The sequence below is a fragment of the Heteronotia binoei genome, chromosome 7 (assembly GCF_032191835.1).
Source record: "Heteronotia binoei isolate CCM8104 ecotype False Entrance Well chromosome 7, APGP_CSIRO_Hbin_v1, whole genome shotgun sequence".
NCBI classification, from domain to species: domain Eukaryota; kingdom Metazoa; phylum Chordata; class Lepidosauria; order Squamata; family Gekkonidae; genus Heteronotia; species Heteronotia binoei.
The window spans coordinates 6,083,576-6,089,830 of record NC_083229.1 but is presented as its reverse complement, the minus strand read 5'-3'; positions in this window follow the sequence as shown (position 1 = coordinate 6,089,830).

Below are 6,255 nucleotides of genomic sequence, written 5' to 3'. Positions count from 1 at the left end.
GATGGCAAGCTTCTGATTCCCATTATATTAGTTCAGTGAGATTGTCGATGCTGAAGGTAATAGCCACCTTCCCCTAACCATTAAAGGTGAGTTTGAATAGTTCGGTCTTACAGGCCCTGCGGAACATCATAGAACTAAGGGGGGGGGGGGATTGGCTCAAGATTGCTTTGTTTGTTTATTTATCAGATTTATAGAATTTTAGAAGTTTTATTAGTTTCAGAAAATTAAGCATAGGGGATAATAAAGGGGGATAGAAAATGAAAGTTACACAGTCTAGAGATAATAATTGACAATGTATGTATTCTAAGAAAACATTGCAGATGCAGACTTGTATTTTTTGAAAGTATTTTTATATAGAAAAAGAATAATGTTTTCGGCGGGGGGGCCATTCCACAAAGTGGGGGCTGTTACCGAGAACGCTCTGGCTCTAGTGTTGGTCAATCGAGCTTCTTTCGGTCCAGGGAGAAGAAGAAGAAGATGATGATGGTGATATTGGATTTATATCCCGCCCTCCACTCCAAAGAGTCTCAGAGCGGCTCACAATCTCCTTTACCTTCCTCCCCCACAACAGAAACCCTGTGAGGTGGGTGGGGCTGGAGAGGGCTCTCACAGCAGCTGCCCTTTCAAGGACAACCTCTGCCAGAGCTCTGGCTGACCCAAGGCCATGCTAGCAAGTGCAAGTGGAGGAGTGGGGAATCAAACCCGGTTCTCCCAGATAAGAGTCCGCACACTTAACCACTACACCAAACTGGCTCTCCGTAAACCTCAAACTGGAGCTTAAGGAGATTTTGAGACCCTGAATGGAGTGCTCTCTGGGGTACATATTTGGAGACAAATAGACTAGGAAAGCAGAACCTAAAAATCTGAACTGGTTTTGGTTCAGCTCTTTATAACCCCTCCCCTTTCTTCAAGCAGCAGCTAACACTATGGCAAATAGAATATGTTGAAATGGCAAATCCATAATTAAACAACTTCTCTGCAAATACAAAGGCGGGTTTTGCAAACCTTTGTGCTGCTCTTTGTTCATGATAAATAGGTAGCCGCCGTGACCTGAGCAGCCCAGGCAAGCCTGATCTCATCAGATCTTGGAAGCTAAACAGGGTCGATCCTGGCAAATACTTGGAAGGGAAACCTCCGAGGAATACCAAAGCTGGGATGCCGAGGCGGATAAAACGTCCAAGCTCCACTTGGGGTTGCCAGGAACATGCACACAGAGCCAGGGCAGGAACTCCTTTGCATATTAGGCCACACGCCCCCGATGTAGCCAATCCTTCAAGAGCTTATAGGGCTCTTCACACAAGGCCTACCATCAGCTCCAGGAGGACTGGCTACATCAGGGGTGCGTGGCCTAATATGCAGAGGAGTTCCTGCTTCAAAAAAAAACAACAGCAATACCCTGACACAGACACACACAAATGCAAAATGCTCCCAAGAAAGATAATTTGATAGCTGCAATTATGCAATGAAGAACCCTGTGGAGAAACGCCATCTGAGAGTGTTGGGGCTTCATCCAAAAAGGCAGGGATCAGTAAATCCATTCAGCCGGCTTTGTAGCCTTCCCCTCACTCCCCCCCCTCCCTTCCAGAGCCAAACCAACAACGCTAGGGGGAAAGTCTCCTAGAGAGGCAGGAAGGGCTGTTGTTCTTGCCATGGGTTAGGCAGGAAGAGAGGCCAGATTTGAGCCAGCGCTCGAGCAAGCATGTGGTGAGCAATGGAGGCTCCTGCCTGGGGGCCCCCAGGCAGGCAGACAAAGTAAGTCATTTTCTTAGGCAGATCAAGTATAGACCAGGGACAATACGATGCGTTTAAAAACCACCTTTATTTTGTTATGCTGTTTGCTGTGCTTTGCTGTGCGGTGCTGTGCGGTGCTAACTTTTTAAAGGCAACTGTTTTTGGTTTGTTTTTCTTTTCCTATCTTTTTCTCTTTTTAAATAAATATATTTTTACTGTTTAAATGCTGGCAATCAATCTCTGTACCACCTAGATCCCCAGACCGCTTTAGACCACGCTGTGTTGAGAAGGGGGCCCCGGGGAAGGGGGAAGGCATGCAGTTGGATAAGGTGCCAATCCTCCAGGGGTGCCCCAAAGAAGTGCTGAGGTCTCTGTGAAACCCAAGCGTAGGGTGGCAGAGGACCTGGAGGCCTAGCCTCACAGCTGGAAAGGGGGATTGGGAGTCCTGTTCCTCTCAATCTGAACCCCGGGACTGAGCAGGTGGTGGCAGCGAGCCCAAGGGGCAGGAGGAGAAATAGCTCCCTCCAGGAGTTGGCAACTCAATAGGGAGCTGACGGGACCGGGTCTGAGGGCAGAATCGGGCCGGTTCCGCCACAAACCCCCATGGCGCAGAGTGGTAAAGCTGCAGTATTGCAGTCCAAACTCTCTGCTCGGCTGGAGTAAATTGCTTCCAGAAGGGCCACCTTAAATGACAGATGATGTAGGTCACAGATATCTGGTGGTGTGAAGGGCTTGCCCATCAAGGACAAGATGAAGGTCCCAAATAGGGATGAGGCTGGAAACGGGGATGGTGGATAAAGTTTTTTTTTTTTCTTGTTGACTTCCTTTATAGCTTGCCTTCCTCATTAAGTCTCAAGGAAGATTTCAAAATATAAAAAGATGCTATCAAATGCAATAAAACGATCCATGAACAATGCAAGGGTATTGCAGAACTAGAAAGCAATGCAAAGCACCATTGCCTAAGGTGATGGATATCAGAAACAATGCAGAAAGTGAAATTACACAGGCGGAAGATAACGTAGTATAAGCAAGATGACATTTAGAATAACTGTTGCAGTAGACCAGGGGTGGTGAAACTGTGGCTCTTTCACACATACTGTGTGGCTTTCAAAGCCCCTACCAAAACCATTGGCCAGCAGCTTGGAGAATGCATTTAACGTTAAGAACGGGGAGGGACGGTGGCTCAGAGGTAGAGCATCTGCTTGGGAAGCAGAAGGTCCCAGGTTCAATCCCTGGCATCTCCAAAAAAGGGTCCAGGCAAATAGGTGTGAAAAACCTCAGCTTGAGACCTTGGAGAGCCGCTGCCAGTCTGAGAAGACAAGACTGACTTTGATGGACCAAAGGTCTGATTCAGTATAAGGCAGCTTCATATGTTCATATGTTCAACATAAGAGAAGCCATGTTGGATCAGGCCAATGGCCCATCCAGTCCAACACTCTGTGTCACACAGTGGCCAAAAAAATTATATATATATATACATATACACACACACACACACACACACACACTGTGGCTAATAGCCACTGAAGGACCTCTGCTCCATATTTTTATCCAATCCCCTCTTGAAGCTGGCTATGCTTGTAGCTGCCACCACCTCCTGTGGCAGTGAATTCCACGTGTTAATCACCCTTTGGGTGAAGAAGTACTTCCTTTTATCCGTTTTAACCCGACTGCTCAGGAATTTCATTGAATGCCCACAAGTTCTTGTATTGTGAGAAAGGGAGAAAACGACTTCTTTCTCTACTTTCTCCATCCCATGCATTATCTTGTAAACCTCTATCATGTCACCCCGCAGTCGACGTTTCTCCAAGCTAAAGAGTCCCAAGCGTTTCAGCCTTTCTTCATAGGGAAAGTGTTCCAACCCTTTAATCGTTTTAGTTGCCCTTTTCTGGACTTTTTCCAGTGCTCTAATATCCAGACCAACACGGCTGCCCACTTGGATCTATCTATAGAGCAATTCAGAGAGCTCAACACCGTGGACAGAAAGCATTTCCCCGGCTTACCGTCTTGAACTGAAATCTCTCTAGTGGCTGACTTGGGTGTGAGAGTTCCACCTATAGAGCAAGTTGAGATATTGCATTTAATACAAAGGAAAAGGGGAAGAGCCCAGCAAAACACTGCAGACTGTGGCGTACTTTGCTCTAAACCAGGAATATTGGAGCAGATGCTTGGATCTTTTTGTCAAGGCCAACCCTGTGGCTAACGGTGAATAGAACTGCTGAACCGCAACTGATATTGAAGCCCGAGACAATGCATCCTCCTGGACTGAATCAAGACCTAGGTTTCCTAGTTAGTACTTGATTGAGAGACCATCAAGGAAATTCAGGGTTGCTATGCAGAAGCAGGCAAGCGCAAACCATCTCTGAATATTTCTTCTTTTGACCTGGATTGGCTTGGCTAGCCTGAACTCATAAGATTTTGGAAGCTAACCGGGGGGTCATCCATGGTTTGTACTTGGATGGGAGACCACCAAGGAAGTCCAAAGTTGCTATGCAGAGTCAGGCAATGGCAAACTGCCCCTGAGTGTCTCTTGCCTTGAAAACCCTAAGCGGTTGCCAGAAGAAGAAGAAGAGGAGGAGGAGAAGGAGGAGGAAGAAGAAGAAGAGGAATATGATGATGATGATATTGGATTTATATCCTGCCCTTCATTCTGAATCTCAGATTCTCAGAGCGGCTCACAATCTCCTTTACCTTCCTCCCCCCACAACAGACACCCTGTGAGGTAGGTGGGACTGAGAGAGCTCTGACAGAAACTGCCCTTTCAAGGACAGCTCTGCGAGAGCTATGGCTACCCCAAGGCCATTCCAGCAGCTGCAAGTGGAGGAGTGGGGAATCAAACCAGTTCTCCCTGGTGAGAGTCCACATACTTAACCACTATTTAACCACTACACTATTTAATGGAGAGCCAGTTTGGTGTAGTGGTTAAGTGTGCTGCAGACTCTTATCTGGGAGAACCGGGTTTGATTCCCCAATCCTCCACTTGCACCTGCTAGCATGATCTTGGGTCAGCCATAGCTCTGGCAGAGGTTGTCCTTGAAAGGGCAGCTGCTGTGAGAGCCCTCTCCAGCCCCACCCACCTTACAGGGTGTCTGTTGTGGGGGAGGAAGGGAAAGGAGATTATGAGCTACTCTGAGACTCTTCGGAGTGGAGGGCGGGATATAAATCCAATATCTACAATATCTACACCAAACTGGATCAGACTGTGACTTGACAGGGTAGAAAAGACACAAGGCTATCCACCTTTTCTCTGCCCACAATTCCCAGCACAACCTTTTCACCAATCAGCTGAGGACTCTTCCTCTCTTTCTAGCCAGTAGAAAACCTGGCTGGTTCCAGCCCTTTGCCAGCAACGTGTGTCCTGGGGTATCTAAGCAGCTCTTACATAGATAACCGTAGATAAGTTCCAAGATGTTCGTCGCATCAAGCAAACAGGAGATTAGTTGTATGATGCGTAGCAAGGCAGAGACATGAAAGGCCTGTTTAACATTCAAATATGATCTGACAACGTTATTAGAATTACCCTACTTTAATAGACCAGCTTCCACAGAAATACAGGTGAACCGACCTCGGACTTGAGATATACGTCAAAACCAGTTACTTGTAGACCGAGGACATTTGTGAAATTCATAATGGATACATTTCCCCCATCACCCAGAATACCTGCTGTTGCATAAATCAAGATGAGTAGTAGGGTAGCCAGGTCCAATTCAAGAAATATCTGGGGACTTTGGGGGTGGAGCCAGGAGACTTTGGGGGTGGAGCCAGGAGTAAGGTTGTGACAAGCATCCTTGAGCTTCAAGGGGAGTTCTGGTTATCACATCAAAAGGGACCGCACACCTTTTAAATTCCTTCCCTCCCATGGAAACAATGAAGGATAGGGGCACCATCTTTGGGCGCTCCTTCTTTGGTCCGACCTATTTTGAAACTTGGAGGGTGTTTTGAGGAGAGTCGTTAGATGCTATGCTGCCAATTTGGTGTCTCTACCTCAAAAAAATAGGGCCCCACCCCCCCCCAAGGTCCCAGATACCTGCAGATCAATTCTCCATTATACCCTATGGGAATCGGTCTCCATAGGGCAAGGGTGTCAAACTCATTTGTTATGAGGGCCGGAACTGACATAAATGAGACCTTGTTAGGCCGGACCATTTTGGGTCGGGCCGAGCCATGCCAGGTCAGGCCATGTGTGTACCTATTTAAGATTTGGTAGCAGAGATATGAATTTTATAAAAGACAAAGAGAAACTTAAAACATGTTTAAAACGTTGGCACACGTTGGTCTTAAAGGTGCTTTTTTTGAATTTCTCCCATGGGAAACAGGGAACTGGGCAAAGGAAGCTCTGGCTCTTTCCTCCCTTCCCCAGGGGATTGGGGGGGAAAGCCTCAGTCAATAGAAAGGAGAGAGGCTTGGCTCAGTAGCTCTGCTGTGCGATTGAGAGAGCCTGGCAAAGCAAGCTCTCCCTCCCCCCCCCCCTTCCTCCCCAAGGGAGGAGCCTCAGCCCATGGAGAAAATAGAGGTTTTGCTCTG